Source organism: Crinia signifera, chromosome 6, assembly GCF_055691185.1.
Source record: "Crinia signifera chromosome 6, ASM5569118v1, whole genome shotgun sequence".
Taxonomy (NCBI): domain Eukaryota; kingdom Metazoa; phylum Chordata; class Amphibia; order Anura; family Myobatrachidae; genus Crinia; species Crinia signifera.
Window position 1 is genome coordinate 141,180,896 of NC_139222.1, and position 24,198 is coordinate 141,205,093.

A 24,198-nucleotide genomic window follows, 5' to 3' on the forward strand; every position below is an offset into this window, starting at 1 on the left:
CCAATATTTACCATGTCGGGAAATATCGACACATATTGAATACCCCCAATGATTCCAAACATACAGAAAAATCAACCCATGAGTTTTTTTTTAAGTGGAATATTCTGCAATAGGCAAGTCAGAACCAACCACCTGATCTCAACCCAGTCAGGCATGCATTTCACTTGCTGAAGACAATAGTAAAGGCGTTCCACAGTATGGTTCTCACTAGCAATATCCTCCATTGCCCTGCATGTACAGATGACACAGAAAATCACTAATGACCCACCGGAGCATGCATCATTAACGATGTAATGCATACATGCTACACATATGCGCGGAAATATCGTTAACAATATCATTATCGTGCATATCACTAAAAAAATCATCTAGTGGGTATGTACCTTAAGTATCCTACTACAAGTCATGAAACTTGCAGCAACATCTTCAGCGCTAGTGTCATTAGTGCCAATTCTTACAGGACGGATCTTTCTCTCTTTTTGTGGCTAAAAGGGCTCACTGTTAAGTTTCCTATAAAAAAAGCTACAAAATCTGTACTTTTTTCAAACAAGACCAATCTACAATGACAATGATCTGCCCTCATATTGCATTTAGTGTTAGTTCTGCCCTCTGGTGGTGAAGTAGTTAAATGTGCATTTTTAATGCAAAAAAGCTTCCGATTTGACTGTACGGATCTTTCATAACCTTGTAATCCTCTAGCAGATAATTAAAGCATTTGAAAGAAAAATACAGTGTCAGCAGGTGCATGAAGGGAAATTGTCAGATAATACACAATGATGATTAAATAGAGGCTTTCTATGGGAATTTAACCCACTTTGGAGCCAAGCAAACTATAAAATTATAGAATGTCAGCAATCAGAACACCCTCACGTGCACTGTGCATAGAACAGATGTTGCTTGTATTAAGCAACAGACTTATGTTCATCTCTGAATCAGTGTAGACATTAGTGTATCACATAGAACTATGACTGTGGTGGGCATCATGTTGTCCCCTTCCCAGGATATCCCTTAATTAAAACAAGGCAGTCATATGGGCTGATTCAGAGTTTAACATACAGTAGTTTGCAGGAATCCTATTCCCTAGAACAAAGAAAGTTTGCAGGTCCTGCAAACTACTGTTTGTTTGTCGGGAGGCTTGCCACCTAGCAACAGCTGGTGGGTAGACTACCACATACCTGGTGGTTGCTCTAATAAATTCAGTCCTTTAGGGATCAGTGGGTCTCCAGTAATGTTTAACAAAGGTACGGCTGGATGACCAACAGGCAGCTTGCATTATTGATTGCAGTGGTAAGCCTTTGGCTGCAGCGGAAGTGACAGCTGCGCCTCTAATTTCGTGGCATTTGAAGACAGAAGTGTCTATTCCTGCAAGATTCATTGCAGCGACTATCCATCCACGGATAGTAGATGGTCTAGCAGGATGGAAGGGTTTACAGCATGTAATAAAGAGTTGGGAATGCTCGCCCCAGATGGAGGAGGTAATTTGAAGGTAATATGCAAAAGCATGTAAATAAACACAGGTCAACATCTGAGTGATCTTTTAGTATGTCGAACTCTACCAGCTGGTTGTTTACGGAACTGGTTTTCGTATGACCCTTAAGGATGATATGAAAACCTAGTGGGGTTTGTGTTAACCAAGGGTCTTATATGTGTACGAAGCTGAGCAAGGCTAAGGCTAAAAGAGATGCTAGTTTCTTAGATAGCATGCCCATATCTGTTGTAGAGTCTGTGGAGGCCAGGTATTGTACAAGTGGTTCAGTGTCCCATGTGCTAGAGTAGCAGGGACAACATGGTCTAGAGAGGACAGCTCCTTTTTAGAAGGTGTAGGTAGAGTTTTTTCTCTGTAAGACCGGGAACCAATAAAGCTAAGGCGGAGCCATAAGAGCGTATGGTGGTAGATGCCAAGCCAGCTTCAAGCTTAGCTGCTAAGAAATCTAAGGCTAAATTGAGAGTATTGGAAGAAGAGGCCTGTCACTGAATAGCTATCCACGTACTTTATTCATTAATGATAGCTTGGTATCTGGCACCCGTTCTGGGTCTCAGAGAGGCATTATTAGTGTCACTGTTGTGGATAATAGGTTGGCATTTGCTAACAGCCGAGTAATATCGCCATCCACATGGACTGTGGGAGTTTCTGGAGGAGATCTGGGGTCCCCTGGAAACAGTCCCTGGAGAGGCCCAGAAGAATCTTGGGCCCCTTGCAAAATTGATTGACTAAGGGGAACCAAATCCTGGAGGGCCACACTGGGTTGACCAGGATTAGGTGAGCTACTTTGTCTAGCCTGATTTTGCGGAGGACTTTTAGCAGCAGAGCTGGAGGGGGAAATGCATTTGGGAGGGGAAGATCTGTCCATGGGGAAGACATGGCATCCATGTGTAATGCTTTCTTCATCCATACCCTGGAAACAAAGGTTGGAACTTGTGCATTGGATGGGGTTACAAAAAGGTCTAAACCCAGAATTCCAAATGTTTTGATAATGTTCTGGAAAACCTGTGGTCTGAGGCGTACTCTGTCTAGAAAGAGGTGTTCTCAGGATAAAGAGTCTGCCAGTTTGTTTAACTCTCCTGGTATATAAACGGCTGTGAGGACAGTGTTCCTCTGGACAGCCCAATTCCAAATCTCTACTGCTTCTAGACAGAGATGGGGAGATTTGGTGCCTCCCATTCTTTTCAGGTAAGAGACTGTGGTCCTGTTGTCTAAACAGATCTGTATTGATATTCCCTGAGTGTGGGGAGGAATAAGGGAGTGTAGTGCTAGTTTGGCCACCCTCAGTTCCAATAGATTTATGTGGAACCTGAATTCCTGAGTGGACCACACGCCTCTTATTGCTTTGTTTTGTGTGCATGCCCCCAACCCCTTCAGGGAAGCATCTAAGGAGATTATTATGTTTGGAGTTGGGTCTAACAGAGGTCTGGGTACGGGCAAGGGAAGAGCTGTCCAGTCCTCCATTTCTGTTCGAACTGGAAAGGTTAACCGGATTTTCTCCCTCCAGGAATGACACTTTTTGAGTAGGTTTCGTAGGAGAAACTGGGAAAATCTGCATAAGAGAGGGACTTGCAGAAATCCAGGACCCAGAGCTCTTATTTTCCCTATGAGCTTGGCTAAGTCTCTCATCGATAGCTGGTGATGGAAAGTACGAGAAATGACCATTTGTACTTCCGTACATTTCTCTGGTGGGACAGCAATTGAGAATGAGACAGAGTCTATTGGTAATCCCAGGAATATTATTGATTGACATGGCACTAGGATCAATTTGGGGTAGTTTATGGTGAAACCTAAGTGGAGGAGAAGAGTTGTATTTAGATTCCGTTGTGAGAGGAGAGTCTTTCTGGCTGGGTGAACTACTAGTAGGTCGTCCAGATATATTAGACAATGGATTCCCTTCTGATGAAGGTGAGTCACTATCACTTTCATCAGGCGAGTAAATGTGTGCGTTGCATTTGAAAGGCCGAAGACCATCACTGTCCATTGGTAGAGTGTGTCTTTCCAGAAGACTCTTAGGAATCTGTGATTTTTGCAGACCCGTATTGAATAAAAAGCCTCTTTGAGGTCTACAGATGGAGCATTGCTCATCTTTGGCCGGCGCTCCCCAGATCCTTTGCACTGGCGAGTGCTGGCAATAGAGACTTGGAAGCCCATGCGTCTCACACGCACGTGCGTCCCAGTATCACGGCGGCTGGGCAGCGTCTCCCTGCCAGTCTCCACTTCAGGGAGACGCTGCCCAGTTCGGGGGGGTCGGGCGGCGAGGGGAATCAGCAGGGGAGGTGGGGCAGACCAGCGACATGCTCCATTTGCCAAAGGGCGCGTGAGCATCTCGTGCGCGAGCGCCTCTGGTGGTAGCCGGCCCCTGCAAAGTTAAATCAAAAGTTTGGCCAATCATTAAAGTGGCTCTGCTAATGGCCTAAAGGAGAGCATTCTTAGACGCTATTAGATGCTATTAAGGAATCTAAAGAACCGCCACACTCCCGTCCTTTTCAGATTTATCTAGGACAAAAAGGAGGGGACCATCTGCGTCTGATACTTTCAGCTGTATCTTCCTAAGAAGTTTATCGGTAGCGTCACTTTGGGTTCTTTCCCCAATCAGTGAGCTAAGTGCTGGGTCAATTTCCGGGGCAAATAGGGCTGGTACAGTATATCGGGTTTGCCGGTATGGCTTCTTAGAACCATCTTGTCCTCTTTCACCAGCATGGTTGGTTCTAAATGCTAATTGGGCAATATTGTAAACCTCTGAGCCTTCATTAAGTGCCCAATGAGAGGCATATAATCTATTAGGTGGTGTTCTGCCTGCTAATTGTACCCTGGCCACCTGCAGGTCACTTTACTCACCTCTTTTAGAGGATGAAGATGTTCTAGTAACCTCCTCTGACTCCCAGTCTACTGTAGGGGTTACTGGTTCACTATAATTGTGAGGGTTAGGCAGCGAGTGCTGCGTGCTGGAACCCTTATGGGAATGGGTCAGCAAATGCTGCCGTTCAAAGGCAGTGTATCTGAGCTGGCCGTGGGCAGAAGATGGTGGTATGTCACGCACCATTTGGGTATTCCGACAATGGCAATACCCAGGAAAGAGACGTGTTCTCCTGTGCGAGTGGTAAAACTGTGAGAAACTTCTTGTCTCTTTGAGAAACATTGTCTGAATGTTTCTTTTTAGTGGTGTGTTTCCTCACCTTGGGCCTTATTCTGGTTGGATCGGGCGGACGCGTATACGTATGGACCAACCGAACGTTTTTGGCACTCTGTCGGTGAGTTTGAGTCCGCCCACAGAACATCCGCACACGGACAGTGGGGATAAGCAGACAATGGGGAGTGGCGTGCATATGAGCGTACGCTACCGTGCTTAGACGGATCTCAGCCCTTTCGCTCGGAGACTGAGCGTGTTTCCCTGATCGTGAGAGGAAGCGTATGTCCGAGCACGGTGGCGTACACTTTACATATATACTCATGCAATTATTACCTTTTAAGTTAACCTCTGACAATGACCCCATTATGCTAAGTGTGATTGTTTGATTGATTTCTATTCAATTATTGGTCTACCTTATTAAATCTACAATTGAACCCTCATTACATGTATATTTCTTATGTTCTAATGTGACACTTTCCTCACTATCTATGTGTCCCCCCCAATGTTTTTTTTTTTCAATTTATGTGGGTGTTTGTGTTGCATTGTGAAAGTTGACACATGTCGACTCCTGTTGTGTGTCCTGTTGTCCCAACATGACAGGCACACTTGCATTAAAGGTGTAGATGGTTAAAAGAGACCTAATTCACATATTCCAACATGTGTATTTGGCCTAACAAAAAATACAAATAATCCAACCCTGGTGACAAGTGTAGAAAGTGAACCTTCCAATGTGTTTCAGGGCTGTGTATAGCTTGCAGGTACTCAAATGAGCTATTTCACTAAATTTCCTGCAGCATTGCTTAATATTGCGTTGAGGTGTAAGTATTTTAAGTGTGTTTTGCGTTAATTAGCCAACCGAGTGCGGCCAGACTCAGGCGGATGGTCTAACAGTGGTATGGAGCACTCTTTGGCGTCCAGATAGTTTTGGCCCAGAAGCGTCCCGACCACTCTCTGACCGAGGTGGATGCACCTCCGTGCAGTTTGAGTACACACCCCCGTGTACGCCCAGGTATACACCCAGTTTTGCCCTCTTTTCTATCCGCTTCCCTGAAATGCCCATATTACGCCCACTTTGTCCATCTGTGAGCAGACAGGACTTTTTGATTGGCGAGGTCCGTTCGCGAGCGGTGTGCTGTTGTCGCACATGCACATTGCGAATGGTACGCATGCGCAGAAGAAAAAAACCTGCGTTCCGTGCGAATGCGGACAGAACTGATTCAACCAGAATAACCCCTTTTGTTCTGAGGAAATACTGAGGGAGACTGCTGCTGGCCACCAGGTGGCTCCCTCTCAGACTGAGAGCTGTCCCTGCTCTCCTTAGAGCAGACAGGGACTGTGCTCTTTTTTTCTTTTAATTATGAATTCTTCTGAGGAGGTACTGTCCTCAGACTCCTGTTGCCTCCTCTTTTTTGTCATTTTAGGCCACTTGCTGATGGATGAGGACAGGTAAAGGGTGTCTGTTGCAGAGACAGACACCGAGTCCTCCATCCAGTCAGCGCTGTAAAAAACAACTAAAGCTAGGGGGTGGGATCTGGTGCTCGCGCGTGCATGCACCCAAGGCCCCGGACCCACTCCCTAGGTCTGTGGGAAAGGTAAGTGAAAAAAATTAAACTTTTCCTTTCCTGTGCTGTCGGGAGGCTTGCCCGCCTAACCCACCAGCTGTTGCTAGGTGGCAAGCCTCCCAACGAACAAATGTCTATTTTGATTGTTCCACATTTACTTTTACGGACCTTGGTATGGATATTAGTCCAAATACAGTTTTACGCATCATTACGAGTTGACCGCCCCGATCTGTTTTTTTCCCAATCATTAGCATCAGTGTGCACTTGCACCAAGCCCCATCCGTGGTGCAAAAAAAAAGATGTCTGGATTTATTTACGCCTCAACAATACACAAGACATATCTGGATGTATCTTTAGAGGTTTCTAACTCAGCTCATGGGTGTGTAAATATATGCATTTTATATGCATCTTTTTAGATTACTTTGGGATGGATACAAATAAATCTATAACACCTATTACTGCATATAACCTCCTATTAGTCTAAATACATAACCTGGCTTCAACCATCCCAATTTCAGTAGGACAGTCCCGATTTTTTTTAGACATGTCCTGCTGTCCCATCCACGGGTTCTAGGCACTCCACTCAAATGACGATAACAGGGGGCATGCAGCTAGGCCACACCCTCCCATCCAAAACTACACCCCTCTCCAGCTGAGGCCATGCTTCCTTTTTGCAGCATGTAGCTTCGTGGTCCTGGTTTCTAGTACTCAAATGTTGGTAGGCATGCAAATCGTATTCATACTATATATATTCCCTCTGCGCCAGGGGGCATAATTCCTAGAGGCAATGGAGGCACCAACCTCTGGGCTCCAAGCCCTGCATGTACAGTATAATAGCACCTGTGCAGATCACAGTGGGCTCCAAGTGTTACTTTATCTCAGCAGCCCTGCTAACACCTGCAATAGGGGACAGGACAGCTCCCACCTGGTACCAATCAGCCTGTGCTGCAGCAAAACAACAGTGCACCCACAGCTGCTGCTGCACTGTCAGATGGGACCCCCTGGTGATCTCTGTTTCTTACACACACACACACACATTGTTTTTCAAAGGTAGGGGGTGGTGTTTGGGGCACAAACATCAACTTGCCTCCGAGCAACTGGGAGGAACGCCTTTGTACTGCACTATAAAAATGATCATATTACTCATCATATTACTGCCTAGAATCACTCCTTTTTTCTAATACATAGGCCACCCTCTATCGTAATGACCTTTGCAATGGACTCCTGTTGGGTTACCCCACTTCCCTCATCTTATAATTTTTCTTCCAGACAGCATCCAGTAAAGTGATGTTAGCATGCTGATTGGTGGATGGCTGGAGCAACTGTATCTACCAATCAGAGTGCTGACAGCTATTCATTGTATGGAAGCAAGTGGAGAGATTTTGCAGGACTGCAGGAGGGGCATGCTCTATTTTTTCCCTGTTACTGGGTAGCTAGGGGCCCCAGCAGGGCCGGTGCTAGGGTGTCCGGCGCCCTCCTGCAAACCTTAAATTTTGCGCCATTTCACATTGCCATTGCAACAAGCTGCAGCCCGATTGTGGGAGCGTATGCAACATGCGATCCTATGGAGGATCTCGGGTGCATGTGCATGTATGCATACACCATCTCAGTGCTGTGTACGCAAAATGTTGCAGGCACTAAAGGTGCCCATACACGCTGCGAGAATCGCATACGTTATGGGCTAGGCGCAGGGAGCAATGGGTAGGGGGCGTATCCGGACAGGACATGTCATCCAGGCATTCATAGACAGTGCTACATGCCTCAGCACAAGTATCCCTGAGGAAGAGGGGGCAGGTCACAGGAGGAGGACAGTGTGTGCGCGGTGCAGGGAGCTGCTCAGCCTCTCCATACTGTGGCCCGCTGTCAGACAGGTGTGCAGGCTGTGTGCACTCGTGGTGCAGAGAGCAGCTCTTTATACTGCCTCCCACCCGCTGTCAGACAGGTGCTGCGGGCGGCATGCAGGAGGCAGTGAAAATGAGGGCTGAGGCAGCTTTAGCAGAGCAGGGAGGGAGACAGCGCCTTTTCAGCATGGCGCCTCCCTGCTTTGCAGGAGCTGCTGAGTGGGTAGCGCCGGCCCTGGGCCCCAGTGTCTTGCTTGGACAAAGACCTGCAATAGAGTTAAGGCAGCCCTGAGTGTAATGTGTTCGGGGAGGGGAGGGGGGTGCAGGGTAGAGGCAATGTAGTGTGTGTGTGGGAGGTGGGTTGCAGGGTAACACCAATGTAGTGTGTGGGGAGGGAGGTGAAGGGTAGCAGAGGTAGTGCAATGTGTTCGGGGAGGGGGATGCAGGGTAGCGGCAATGTAGTGTGTGTGCAGGGGGGGGGGGGGGTGCAGGGTAGTGGCAATGTAGTGTGGGGGGGGGTAGGGTAACACCAGTGTAGGGTGTGGGGAGGGAGGTAGAGGGTAGCAGAGGTAGTATAATGTGTGCAGGGAGGCGGTGTAGGGTAGCTCCGCTGCAGTGTGCTGCAAAATGCAACATCTCAGTACATCTCTGTAGCTACCACCCTCTTACCTCCCAGCCATCACGGAGGAATGTCCCATAAACTCCTGCTACTGGGTGTCTAAGTTTGTAGTATCAATCGGTTTTAACAAAGTTAGAACGTATACGAAGTGCAAGTCAGACATATGCGCAGATTAAAAACATCACCCCACTTCAGTGCTGAATCCGACTCTGGCCTATAATCTTTATATTATAATACTATAATTCTCTGCAATAGGATCATTCTGCACATTCAATTCTGGTACTGAATGAGTTAGGTTAATCTCTGCCATGGCTTTGGATTATAATGCAAGATCCACTGTGTACTTTTTGAACCTGATACGTTTCGCTTGAGATCAATTCCTAATTTAATGTTTAAACTTTACCCACAGCGTCCCAGCTCCCTTGAACACACGGCTGTGTCTGAGCAGGAGGAGGAGACGGGGTGTCTGGTTTAGGTAAATGTCGCAGACTTCCTTTGGGGCGGCCAGAAATGTCCTATGTGTCAAATTCAGGGACTTATAGAAAAGAAACAGTTCACGCTTCTATTCCTAATTATTCTGCTCTGCTTCTTTTGTAACAGTTATATATATATATATATATATATATATATATATATATATATATATATATTATATAAACACACACTATATAAACATACATATACATATAAAAACACTTACTGTTAAAAAAAGCAGAAGAGCAGAAAATCTCTCTTTTTCATCCTAAACAAAATGCTTTTATTATTTTTATATTTTCTTTATAATTTTTTTTATATTATTTTATATTTGACTAAATGCACTGGCATGTGTTGTGATGCAGCTGAGGCAGTATTATGGGAAGGGGAATAGGGCCATTTCAGAATATGAGCGCATGTCGCTCCCATTTTCTGGGCATGCCAAAATTAGTGTTTTTGTCTTCTAATGCAGATTTATTGAGTTCAGCTGCAGAGTTCGGATGGCCATCCTGAGTAAGCTAAAGGTGCATACAAACTAGGAGATTTTGGCTTTATGACTATGCGATTTCCCCCTGAACTCCCTAAAGCGATTTGTGCTTACTTTCATTATGATTTTGACTATATACATACAGTAGTCTAAACTGGAAGCTCAAAATATTTGTACGCACCTTTAGACTTACTCAGACAGACAGTGGATGCCTGACAGTGATCCGATGCAGCACAGAGATCTGCACTACCAGCAGGAGGATTATTTTGTCCTCCATGTGTCTCCTGTGGCATTAGCATTAAACGTACCATCGGCAATCTTTATGCCATAACACTTTAATAACTTATCTAAACTTATCTAACTTAACACTACAAATAAAGAGACAGACACAAGTGCTGGCGTTTCAAATAATGAATGTCAAATTTATTAATTGACAACTATATATATATTAATCTATAGAAGAGGGTGGCGGCCCTAAAGAACGGTCATAGAGAAAAGAGGGGTAAGATGACATCACACCATTCATACATCATTGGTGTTCAACTCTCCCACGCTACCCACTCGGGCAAGTGGTGCATCCCACCCCTGTCCAAGGGGCATGGGCTACAAGCGTATCATTGACGGGAGAGCGCACCCCACTATCATTATAACACTTCATTTGAACAAGGACCGTTCTTTACCGCCACAAGCCAAGCCTTAGGCTGCAGCACCGCCACCCTAAACGCTCAGCACTTACTAAACAACAACACATCAACTAAAAACCTCTAAACAAATCGTCCAGGAATATGGCCATTCCTTCAGGACTCAGATGGACACCGTCCGGCCTATACAGGGAACCCCGCTTATAGGTGATGGAGTCATGCCTGATGACCCCTCCCCCATTAGCCAACAGGTATCGCTGCACCGCAGCATTGACCTTTCTCCGTGCGCTATCCAAGCGGGGCCCTGACCTAGCATTCCTCCAGACTCGCCTAGGAATCATTGAGGACCAAATCAGTTTGCAGCAAGGGAGCGCCTGAGCCACAATATGCAGGTCTCTGATGATAATTGACCGCAGTTCTAAGGCAGTGCATTGGCCTAGATCGTTTCCACCCAGGTGCAAAATTAGCACCTCAGGGACTCCAAAGTCCCGCACCGACCTTAGCAAAAGGCCCTGTAGCGCTCCCCAACGCATGCCTCGCACACCCAACCAACGCACTTTCTGAGCTTTCACTCGCATACTTTTATTCAAACTGTCACACGCCATTGATGCCCAGTGGACAAAAGAGTGTCCCATCACCCACACCGTCTTGGAGTCCCTGCGACCTGAAAGATGTAAACAGGTTAGGACACATGCCGTCAAAATCACACCTCACTTAACAGACCAACCACACCGGAGAAGGCAAAGATAAAGAAACCGTAACCGACCAGACCTTGAGGCACACTGCACAGAAAACCCCCGGAGTAAACTAACCAGGACGCCATGTCAGATTGGAATTAAGCCGAATTGTGCCCCCGGGGGAAAGTGGACCACCTCAAGACTCCCGCTAAAGTGAGACGAGTACTTATGCGTCCAGTCGGTTACAGTCTTGCAGATGGAGAGACAGGCCAGGCCGAATGTATCTGCGGAACGCTGCCGAGCGCCATCGACCCAGAGACTGTATCTCTGCGTCGGATTGACCCCCAGCAGCAGCAGATGTGGCCGCCCCGAAAGGAGTGTGTACCAAACTCCCGCGGATCCAGGCCAAGAGATCCCAGGGCACGTCGCAAAACATGGCAGAACTGGTATTTTGTCAATGAAGAGCCGTCTTCATGCATTAACCATGCCCCAGGGCGGTCAGGACGCAGCAGGGCGTAGGCGCTTGCCATCACCACTGGGCAAATCCCTTCCACCGGGCACGGTTGCAGTGACAGCCATTGGCCTCTCCCAGTCTGATCCGTCTTGGAACGTCTTACCCGGCACCAAACCAAATCGCCCTGTCGCCCTGTATCAATACATCCTCCTGAAAGCTCCATGGAATGCCATGGCATATGCCAAGCGAAACAGTCGGACCTCATACTCAGAGTGACATACATCCCAAACCGCCCCCAATAAGGGAGGCAGCAGGGACACGTCAATGGGCCTTCTGCTATCTGGAGCCACAGGGGAAGCGCGCCGCCAGCCCCTCAGGGCCCGAGACACAAGAAAAGACCGACCGGGGTCCGATCTCCCATACAGCGATGAGAAGAACGACACGCCGGCCAACAGCCGTCTTACGGCTGACACAGTCCGCCCTCCGGAGTACAAACTCCACACAAACGCCAGCATGGCGTCGCCCGGGGCCTTACCTTGCTGTGACGCGGACATTCTGAATTGTTCCCATTCCAGCCAGCCAGCTTGGTAACAACGCAGCGTCCTCGGAGCAATAGCCCGTATGGCTAGTTCCTCCATGCCGGCCTGATGACCTGCCAAACATAAGGAGGACATGGTTCACCAACCAAATCCGCTCCCGGAGCTAGGGACCGGAACCTAGCCCAGTCACGCCTGGACAGGGCGTCGGCCACCGAGTTGTCCACCCCAGGAACGTGCCTGGGCACAAAATGCAGGTTAAGCCGCAGACATATCAATACAAGGCGAGAGAGCAAGCGCACAACAGGGAGAGAAGAAGAGCTCTGTCTGTTGATGGCCTGCACCACCCCCAGGTTATCACACCAGAAGGTGATGCAGGCATCCCGTAGGCGTTGGCCACCACAATAGGGAACAGCTCCAGCAGAAGCAAGTTCCTGGTGAGGCCTTCTAGTGCCCATTCCTCCGGCCAGGTCTCAGCGCACCAAGCGCCGTGCAGGAAGGCTCCAAAGCCGATTCCCCCGGCCGCATCGGTGTATAGCTGCAATTCCTCGCTGAACCGCGGAGGGCTAGGCCACCGCAACACACCGTTGAAGTCACGGAGGAAAACATCCCAGACTCTAAGATCCCTTTTGAGCTCCGCATTCAGGCGTACAAAGAATTGGGGCCTATTTGGACCTGCCATTGCCAGTTCCAGTTTCCGACAGAACACCCTCCCCATGGGGATAACCCTGCAGGAGAAGTGAAACAGGCCCAGTAGGGACTGTAGCTGGCGTACCCGGAGTTTGCCGGAGGCCAGGGACTGGGAGATCGCCCCTTGCAGCCGTGCAAGCTTATCAAGGGGCAACCTGCAGCACCCGGCCCGCGTGTCAATCTCAATGCCCAAGAATGAAAGGCACTCAGTCGGCCCCTCTGTCTTGCCCTCTGCGACTGGGACTCCGAAATGTAAGAACAGCTGCTGCATTGCGTTCAGGAGAGCCCCGCAACGCGGGGAATCAGCCGGGCCTACGCACAGGAAGTCGTCCAAATAATGGGCGACCCCCAGCTCGCCCGTATACTCCGTGACGCACCAATGCAGGAAGCTGCTAAAACACTCGAAGTAGGCGCAGGACACCGAGCAGCCCATAGGCAGGCAACGGTCTACATAATAACCTGAAGGCAGTCTAAATCCCATGAACCTAAAGGAGTCCGGGTGCAGGGGCAGCAGTCGGAATGCCGACTCGATGTCCACCTTGCCTAGCAGGGCCCGCCCCCCGAAGCCGCGCACAATAGCTAAAGCCTCCTCGAAGGATTGGTACCGTACGTGACACAATTCCATAGGAATTGCATCATTTACAGACAATCCAGGTGGGTGGGACAGATGCTGTATCAGGCGAAACTTGCCTGTCTCTTTCTTTGGGACTACTCCAATAGGTGACAGTACCAAACCCTGAACCGGAGGTTCAGGAAATGGACCCACCATCCTGCCCAATTTTACCTCCTTCTCGACCTTCTCCAGGACGACTTGAGGCATGTCGATTGCTGACTTCAGGTTTCTCGGGGACCCGGACGCCACCTCCCCCTGAATGGGGAGGAGGAATCCTTCCGAGAAACCCGCGGCCAGAAACTGCGCTTCATCCCGGAGGGGGTAACGCCCCAGCCAACTGGCTAGGCGGTCGCCCCTCACGGGAGACGGGGCCTTACTGAGGGGGAGCAGGGGCTGGGTTGGCCCCGGCATTTTGCCTGGGTGCCCCCCCAGCCTGCTTGCCACGCGTGCACTCCTTAACCGGGTGTCCTCCCCAGCACTTTGAGCATTGGTGACGAAACTTACAGCGGGAACCCGCTGCGCATCCTGCCCCGTTGTAAGCAAAGCATCTGCCTGCCGACTGCCCCCCTCCAGAGCCCCCGCGAAAGGACGAGGGGGCCCTGCGTGGGGCTGACGCAGGTGTTGACACCACCGGAGCCGGGGCGGCGGAGGTCGAAACCGACGGTTTCTTACCCATCCATACCTCGACATCCTTAGCGCCAAGGGCCATGATCTCACAACCCGACTGCTTCCGTCGGAATTGCTCGTCATAAGCCCGCCAGACGTTCTCGCCGTCGTCCATATACATGGCGTGCATCATATGGATGTATCTAATGACATTCATATGCTCCTGGGGTCTGGTCTCCAAGTAGCATGCGGCAAACATAAACAGCCCCACTTGCCATCTCTGATACGTGCAGTAGGCCGCCTCGCCAATCCCCCCTTTACGCTTTGCCTCGCGATAATCCTTTTCATCCTGCGCAGTCATTGTAAAGAAGCTGACATATCTGCCCTCCCTTATCCTATCCCTTACGCTGCGCCTGAGGCCTCTTAGCACTGCCGTATTCTCGCAGTGGACCACCTGCCCCCTAGGAAACAACGGGGAGCCCGAATCGCCACTGGAGGACTGCGAGCGCCTCCGGTGTCTCCCAGAGCGTCTGCGCCTGTGCCTGGATCTGCGTCCCCCCTCCTCGCCGGAGGTCACGGACTCTGACCCCGAGGAGGAGGATGTACGGGAATACCTGTGCCTGCGCTTCTTGCGTGCTCTGGCTGACCCACCTGACACAGCTCCCGCTGTAGCCGCACCTGCTGTTCCGGAGGGACCAGCCACCTCTGACGGCCCGGCAATGGCCCCCTCTGCCTGGTGTTGCGATGGTGTCGGCACGACTGCGTCCCTCGGCAGTGTGGAAGCCATACTCGCGAAACGCGTGCCCAGAGCTGCCAGCACGTGTGCCGCAGGATCCCGGTTAGAAGGAACAGAAGGGAGGACAGTAGTAGCTAGATTCCCAGGCCCTGACTTTACAGGTTGCTGACCCGCCCTCGGCGTCAGCATCGCTACCAGCTGCCGCACCACTGCCATATCTACCTCTGTGGAGGGTGCTTGCGCAACTCCAGGGGACACTGTCTCTGCAGCCGTGGCTGAAATAGCCTGTGCTGCCTGTGATAGCCTGACGCGCTGGGATAGCAAGCGCGCCCTAGAGAGCCACCCACTCCTTGCCCTCCTTAAGGGAGTCATGGGGGACCCCGTGGAGGGGTGGCCCTGTGTGGGCAACGTAGGCCGGGCTGACTGAGCAGGAGAACCCCTGTGCTGCGTCCCAGGACCCGCAGCTCGCGTCCGGCGGCCATCTTGGCTAGGCGCGGATGCACCTGTGCCTGCTGCTGCGGGACCCTGAGACCGCGTGCGCCTGCCCCGCTGACTACCTCCGCCTGGGGTGCCTCCGCTACCCCGGGCGGGAGCGCTACTCGCTCTATTAGCTTGCGGCCTAGCACCGCGCGCCACCGCGTCATCAGCCGATGACGCGGACCTCGCGCCCCGCCGCTGTGTACCCGCTCTCGCCGCCGCTCTGCCTCCCCGCCCGGCCTGCGTGACGCTAGCCGTTGGGGGAGCAGAGGGGGAGCCGGGCTGTGCAAAACGGGAGGGAGGGTGGATGTTTCTCCGCGGGCGCGGCATGCTAGGCCTGGCAGCAGCAGCGCTACACTATCTGGCACAAAATCCCCCAAGGAGCAGCCTGACAGAAGAGAAAGAGATATGTGGATAAGGCAGAGGGAGAGAAGTAGCTTTGACAGTAGAAGGAATAAGTGAGGATAACAGAGGAATAAGTACAGGAGAGAGTCTGAAACCAACCTGCTCCTTGGAAAACTGGACCAGAGTGCAGATCACCTGACCTCTGGCTATTCCTACAATAGGAAACTCCTCCCTACTCCCTAATTGGCTATAGCTGCAGCATCATAGCCTAAACATAAACCACAACCAAAGTGCAGGCATCTCAGACTCCTTCGGTAGTTTATGTTACCTCCAGCTTATTCAGCCATCGGTTTTCTATTTTTGCATCACTGCTGTGTCCAAAGATGCAGCAGTGATGCAAATAGAATACAATTCAATCATACACAAAATTCCCCACTTCCTTGCCTTATCTACTGCCCCCCGCCACATGTAAATACTGGGGCCTTAAACTGGGTACGGGCGTGGCATGATGGATGATGTCATACCTAACACTCTGTAGTCTGCAGCCTGGCCTTCCTGTGAGTAGCATGATTTTGATCCGCACCACCCAGGGAGAAGTGCAGTAATTTTATCCTGTGACAGCTGCAGAAGCTACCAGCACGGCTCTGCTCCAAGGTAAACTTCTATCACTATAATCCATAGGCAAATCGACCCCCCTAATAATGAAAAGGCCCATTACTTACAACATATGGAAAAAATGTATTGGAAACAAATCAACAATTAAAATCCCCAACCGCAGCAAAGAGGCACACCAGATCTTGGGGACTATGCGATATTGGATAACATTTGTCCCACATCTTGGACTGATTTTAAGACCCATTTACAATGTGATTAGGAAAAATACTGAAATTATGTGGACCACTGCACAAGAAGCCGCAAAGTATGCTATTTAGGCACTTTACATCCTGAGCAGCCATTCTTTTGAAAGTTACTGTGGTGGGCATGTCTTGGGGTCTTTGCCAAAAATCATCCATGTCAGGTTCCTATAGGCTTCAAAACAGAAGATACTCACCTTTGGAGAAACAATTACTGGCTGCATATGCAGCTTTGCAGCATGCCCCGTTTGCAGATTGGGGGTGGACCAGTCAGGGCCAGCGCCACCACTAGGCAGCTTTAGGCATTTGCCTGGGGCTCCGGCCACTGGAGGGTGGTACAGCATTCTAAAGAAAGCACTGGTGCCCGGCGCGTGAGGAGCAGGGAAAGGTAAGGTCTCCCGAGTCCCAACGCACACACTTCCAGCTAGGGATGCCAATCCCGGGGCACTTTTTCAATCCCGGGATTGACAAATGCTCAATACCGGGATTCCCGGGATCGGTCTCCCTAATAAATAAATAAAAACGTCTCCTGCCCAAATGTCACTACAAAAAAATTGCACACCCCCTCCTTGCAATAATCCCCCAGCCCTGTCCTGTCACTCACTGCGGCAGTGGTGAGCGCAGCAGGGAGCAGGACAGCGGCTGGGGGAGGCACAGCGGGCTCTGTCCGGGTTTGGGATAGTGAGTGTGCTGAGTCTGACAGGCATAGTGGTGGCCAGGCTGCGCATCGTGACGTGATGTCAGGGGTCACGCTGCGCAGCCTGGGCACCGCCATGCCTGTCAGACTCAGCACAGCACACTGTGCCAACTCCCAAACAGCATCGGGGTAAGAAGCATTCAGCCGGGCAGTGTCTGAGCCATATTCTAAGGTGCTCAGCGCTGCCCGGCTTTAAACAAAAAGTAAATTTTTGTATGGGGTACTAATCCTGGAATCCCGGTATTGGAAGCTTCAATCCCGGGATTGGAAGCTTCAATCCTGGGATTCAAATTTTAGGCCAAAATCCCGGGATCCCGCAGATCCCGGGATTGGCCTCCCTACTTCCAGCACCCACGGAGCAGCCACCCACCGACCCATGGAGCAGGTCAAACTGCACACCCCCAACCGTTGACCTGCCTGCCACTACTTGCGGCCGCACTCCCCGGCAACTCGTCAGAGGCGGCTGCACACCCCCAACCCCCCGGCCGCCCGCCCACCCGTGTGGAGCTGGTCAGCGTCAACCACTGGTGGCACCTGCTTCCCGTGAGTATTAACAACCCCCCGCAGTTGAGGTCAGCGGCAGAAGCCCCCCCCCCCCCCCCCAATTGGTTTCTGTATAGACAACTTTCTACCACTACTTAGTCCATTGAATTATACGAAAGGGTTTTTTATAAAAAATTTTGGCGCTCCTAAACTATCTCATATGTTATCATAAGAAGTAATAATCCTGGCAAAGATCCTTCAGTCCGTGTATGTTCTATCTTCTCACTTGTATATGTCTTTGCCTCATGTGTGTGTACTGTTATGTGTATATGTGTTTTCTTTGGTAAATAATCTTGTATTATTTTGTCATTCAAATGAGACTGATATTATGAGACTCAAATGAGACTCATGTACTTAATGTCTTGTTTATATACCAGAAACTATGACTCCATTGATGCTACTGTTATTTTCATGATAAACCTTTTCTGGTATCACTTGGATCTTTTGTATTCACTTTGTGTGCTTAATATGTGGTGGAAAACAATTGTAGGGATGTTTAACTCAAAATGAAAAAACAATAAATTAAAATAAAAAAGTAGAGAAGGAGGTTCTATATAATTTGCTGAATTATAAGCCCTTAAAATGTGCTTGGAAGAAACTGAATGTCCTGTCATCATTGATACCAAGGGTTCCCAACCTTTTTTCTCTAAAGTAAACCTTGATTAGGCACTTCATTCATGAGTACCCCCTACTCTTAATTTGAAATATTCACAGTATTAACGAGTGGAGTGGAAGTAAGTGGTATGCTTCTCCTTATGCATGTCCTTATATTAAGAAGCAGCAGAGGAATAGTGTGTGGTCAGGAATTGGTTTCCTCTGTGTCTGGCTGCTGGCTGTGATCTTTCTCTCGGGTTCCCCCTAACTCCTGTAGGAGTTTTGCAACTGCTTCCTCCTAAGGGCAGCGCGGGTAGCTCCCAGTGGATCAATGGTCAGGCAAAAGCATGAGACGATGCTCATGATGCTGCAGACGGAACCGAAAGTGACGCAATGTGGTTCATCTCCATGGCAACGGGAGACATCTTGCACCATCGGGAAACTTCTTTGTCTGCATTACCAATATTATTTTCTAGTACTCCAAACTGTTCTGCAGTGTAGCCCCAGGGGTACAAGTACCCCAGGTTGGGAACTGATGATCTATACTGATCATACTGGCCTGTGTTTAAAGGCTTCACAACTTGGATGGCTAGTTGGGAAAAAGACAGAGAGTAAACAAAAAAAACATTTGTGGTGGACCTGATTTATGGACACAAATATGGATGCAATGTAACCAGCGCTCTGTCAGTATTGGACATGTGAATGCTCAAACAGGCCTTGAGCATCAGAATGATATAGCAGATGCTCTAGCACAGGCAAAAGCTGTTGAGATCTCCCCTGAAGAAGAAACAGAAATTTACAACCTTTGTCGAATGGGCCCATTCACAAACTGGACACCAAGGAGCAGAAGGCACCTATGATTGGGCAAAATATCTGGAAATATAGGCTCCATACACTGTGGAAAATCTGCAGGCCAAGTATTGCAGATAGACTTTGTAGGGCTGTTGCCCACAGGAAGAGGAAAAATGCAGTACTACTGCGGTACTAATGTTGATAACTATTGAGGTGCTCTCTTGATCATACCAACTGTTCATGCTGATCAAGATGCTACTCTGAAAATGTTGAAAGACATATATTATGACACTTCATTGACTAGTGCCAAGGTCCAACAATGGGCCAAAGACAAACATGTATACTGGGTGTACCACATTCCTTATTATTCTCAAGAATCAGGGTTAATTGAGAGAAGAAATGGTTTGTTAAAGGAGCAGTTTAGGAAAGGAACATCCACGCATACATTGAGGTTGTGGGATAGCGTTTGTAAGGAGGCTGTACATAGCATCAATGAACGAGTGATTGGTGAATGGAACCCCTCCCCCTAGGTCTCCACATGCTGTCACCATACGCATCAAAAACAAGGTTCCACTTGCTAAACATAGTGTCACAGTAGTGATGAGGGAACATAGTGCAATATGTGAAAGACAGGAGTATGTACCAGATAAAGATGAAGCAGAATTAATACAGGTACTTACTGGTAATCTAGAATGTAGAAATAAAGGAAACCATGTATTTAATCCCTAATGTTAGTATCAGACATCATTGCACCTGGTCATATACATTAAAACAGGATAAACTTGGAGAGTACTTTGTGCAGCTTGTTTTCCTTATAATTACTATGTGTTTGAAAAGGACCAATATCCAGGTAGGGAAAGTGTTTATCATTCCTAAGACAATTTTCATCCTTCAATTATTATGACGTACCAGGCACTTGGATATTGCCTGCTTGCAATCAAACTAAACATAGAAAACGTTGTAGCTTCAGGCCCAGGACAACTATAGAATAGAAGAATAGAATAATAATTTATTGTCACTACAACATAAAAAAATGTACAGTGAAATTCACAAGGAAGAAAAGAAGAGAAGAAGGAAATACTCATATTCAACATTCATATATCACAATTCAAACACAAAATAACAGATGGGAAAAAACTGTTCCGCAACCTGCTAGTGCGGCAACTCAAGCACCTGTAACGCTTCCCAGAGGGCAACAGGGAGAAAAGAGAATAGCAGGGATGACTAGGGTCTAAAATGATTTTTTTAGCCTTCGCTTTCCCCCTTCTTAAAAAAATGTCTGCCATCCTAGGCAAAGGTTGGTCAATGACCTTTTCAGCAGCCCTAACTATCCTATCTAGGGATCTACGATCAGAGCACTTTGAATTCCCATACCATACCGCAATGGCATAATTGATGATTATGTTCACCCTGTTTATTATTTAGGTTGTATCCTCAGGAAAAGTAACTACAAAAGATGGGTTCTACACTGCTTCACAAGGATCCAGAGTGGACAATGGACTGTGGATCCCGGATGTCCTTTTCATGATTATTATCATCACTATAGCTGCTGGACTATCCACAGTATCCATGTGCTAGACAATGCTATGGTTTTCCCTGCTAGATACTGTAAGTGATGTACTAAACAGCAGAAATACAACCTTTAAAGACGATAGTCCCTTCCTTGTAATAATGATCATAGCTCATATTATGATGGAACATGAACCACACTAAAAACAAAGAGTGTAGTGTAAGGGGTGTATGTGCTTACGTACATTTTTTTTAAATGTTTTTATTGAAGCATCAGGTCTCAGGCTTACATACAGTTCATCAAGTAATACAACAGGACACTAGTTTAAAGACAGGGTTTACACAATCAATAAAACAAATTATTATCTTTATGTGGACATCAGAACAAGATTGTGAAATTACAAATATTAATACACAAAATCAAATGACATAGTAACCAGATGTCCAAAATCCATCAAGTTTTCAATAGTTGGTGCGCTCGCCCTCCACCCACCGCAATCCCCACCCATAAAAGATTTCAATGGAGTATTCAAGAGCATATATAACATGATGAATTTTTCAAACTGTCATGCCTTTGTGTTTTCAAAGGAATAGATAGGGTGGCTATGTAGGCTTCCCGCATTAGAATTTTTTTTATCCAAAATAACCTCAATCCATTGCATTCTAAATAGATAATGTAATTTAGCTTTGAAAAGTGATAGACGATATGGAAGTGGTTGCCAACAGAAGACATTTACCACACTGTGTTATCCAAGTATTGGGAGGAAGTATCCCAAATAAAGCCCATTCTGGTGTTATAGGGATATAGTTAACCAAGCTAGTTGTGGCATAATCAATAACTTAAAGCCAGAATCTTTGAATAATTGGGCAAGCCAATATATATATATATATATATATATATATATATATATATATATATATATATATATATATATATATATACACAAAATGATACAAATCAGCAGACTGAGTGTCACATTTGTAGCAATTAGAGTCATTTGAGTCTCCTATCAAGAATCTTCTATGGGGAGATAAATATGCTCTATGCCAGGGGTAGCCAACTCCAGTCATCGAGAGCTACCAACAGTTAACATTTTCCAGGTCTCCTCACAGAATCATGAGTGAAGTAATTAGCTCCACCTGTGGATCATCTAAAATGTGTCAGTTAGTAATGAGTGCACCTGTGCCCCAGCCAGGTGATCTAAAAACGTGAACTGTTGGTAGCTTTTGAGGACTGGACTTGGCTACCACTGCTCTATGCAGTATATTTAAAAACATGGTAGTATAGGAAGGACAGGGTAATAGTGTACAAGCCCAGAATTCGGTGGTCCCCTCTCTGTGCTCAGAAATTTTAGAGAGCAGCACCTCTGAGGGATCCTCTGTTAGACAGGATTCAAGGAATAGAGATACAAAAAAATAGGTTTTCAGAGGGCACTCATATAATGAATCAATTTGAATTACCAATTGATATTTACTAAAAAAGGTAAAAAATGTACAATCACATCAAAACCCCCTACTAGGGTATTACAGGTATACAAATTTTGATAGATCACAAATATACGGCTCTGGTGGGTTGATAGATTCTGTCAGCAGAACGGGCCCGTAACTGACCTCTCCTTAAGTACACAGGTGTCCAAATGACAGCAGAGGCCCCCTGGATGTGATCACTGACTGTTTTACTACTGAATTGAGTATAATAAATCAATATTGTATTGTTGTGGTGTTTTATTTGCTGTTCATATATCAATTCCTTGAAATATTAAATAATATTCCCACTTAGAACACAGTTACGATGGACATTCTTGACAAACTTTGGGTCACTCAATGGTTCTATGGTGCAATCATTGTGCGTGAGATGGTGGATCTTTTGCACAGTGGATTTGAGAATCCAGTGGTCTCTGTAAAAAAATGCAACAGTGTTACCATATCTTCTCAGACCCTCTGCGTACAGACACAACAACTCCAGGGTTTTTGACCACCTCTGTATCAGACCCATTGTCTAAAACAGCAATCTTTTTATGTGAATTCCACCTTAACGATTTAGTTTAGATATGCTGATGGGTAACCCAAAAGCATAGAAAGCAGCGCTGCACAAAATTCAATTTCAATCAATTTAATTAAATGAAAGTAAAAATACACAATTATTGAAACAATGGCACACTGACATATATTAAAAATTAAAAATTGGGGAGGGGATAGGGATGAGGAGGGTAGTCCGCACCAGTATGTAGTGGGTATGGGGCAGTTGGTCGCCAATAATTCCAATGAATATGGAGGGATAAGGGGTAACTCCGGAGGTTTGTTGTATAATTACCAGGCTGTTCGCCTCAAGCTGATTAGGTGTCCATAATTGATGGTAGTCTAGATTCAGTTCTTGTGAAAGTAAGCAAGCAGCTTCACTGGTTATGGCAATTCCTCTTACAGAGTTTAATCCACCTTTGCGAATAAATGCAGTCCTCCTGATGGTATGGAGTAAGATGGCTGGCTTGTCCCCAAGGGTGCTCTCCTCAGACCCCAATAAACACCTGACGCGTTTCCCTGCTATAGATAGCACCTTTGAAAAAGCTGCTATCTATAGCAAGGAAACGTGTCAGGTTACTTTCACAAGAACTGAATCTGGACTACCATCAATTATGGACACCTAATCAGCTTGTGGCGAACAGCCTGGTAATTATACAACAAACCTCCGGAGTTACCCCTTATCCCTCCATATTCATTGGAATTATTGGCGACCAACTGCCCCATACCCACTACATACTGGTGCGGACTACCCTCCTCATCCCCATCCCCTCCCCAATTTTTAATTTTTAATATATGTCAGTGTGCCATTGTTTCAATAATTGTGTATTTTTACTTTCATTTAATTAAATTGATTGAAATTGAATTTTGTGCAGCGCTGCTTTCTATGCTTTTGGGTTACCCATCAGCATATCTTGTGCATTTTCTATTTTTGTGAGGACTGACTATCCTCCCACAAGCAGCTGGTTTCTAGAGCTAACACCCATATTAAGCGCTCAGAAAATATAACCTAGGTTATTTTTTTTCCTACTATTTAGTTTAGAGCATCTTGAGAGCAAATTAGCCATTTTTAGAAATCTTGTCTGTCTGTTTGTTCCAGGGTAACTCAAACTACTTTACTGCTTTTGATTAAACTATCACTATTCTATTTGATAATATATATATATATATATATATATATAGACAACAAAATAGCGGCACTCCACGGGCTTCTCTCAGTCGGAAAAAATACCAGCACACCAGGTATTAAAGTTAAAGCGACGTTTCGGATTTTACTCCTTAATCATGCAAAGAACACCAACCACAGAATAACATAGTTCACTCACCTAAATAGTAGAGGTACACAGCGTCATGTTCACCCCGTCCACCGGCCGAGCGTCCTCTCCGAGTTCCCGCACTTCCGGGTTGTGGAACGTGCGTCATCACGCCCACTCCGTCCCTCTGTGCGTCCTGGTTGCTAGGAGACCCCCGATGCCGGGACTTCGGTGCAGGCGCTGTGAAAAGAACAGAGCACAAACATAAGTGACAAAATATATAACAAGTGAAACACGCTGAAAAAATGCAATCATAGTAAGAGCACAGAGCATATGGCATATCATATAAACATATTTAGGGACCACTGTTCATTAAGTCCACGAGGGAACATTGTGTCCAACTTAAATATCCAACGACTTTCAAGTTGGAGCAGATGTTTAGCACGGTCACCTCCACGGATATCCAGGGGCACATGATCGATAATTGTGTATCGCAGGCTGGTTAGCGGGTGTTTGGCTACCACAAAGTGGCGAGCGACAGGTTGTTCATGGACCGTATTGTT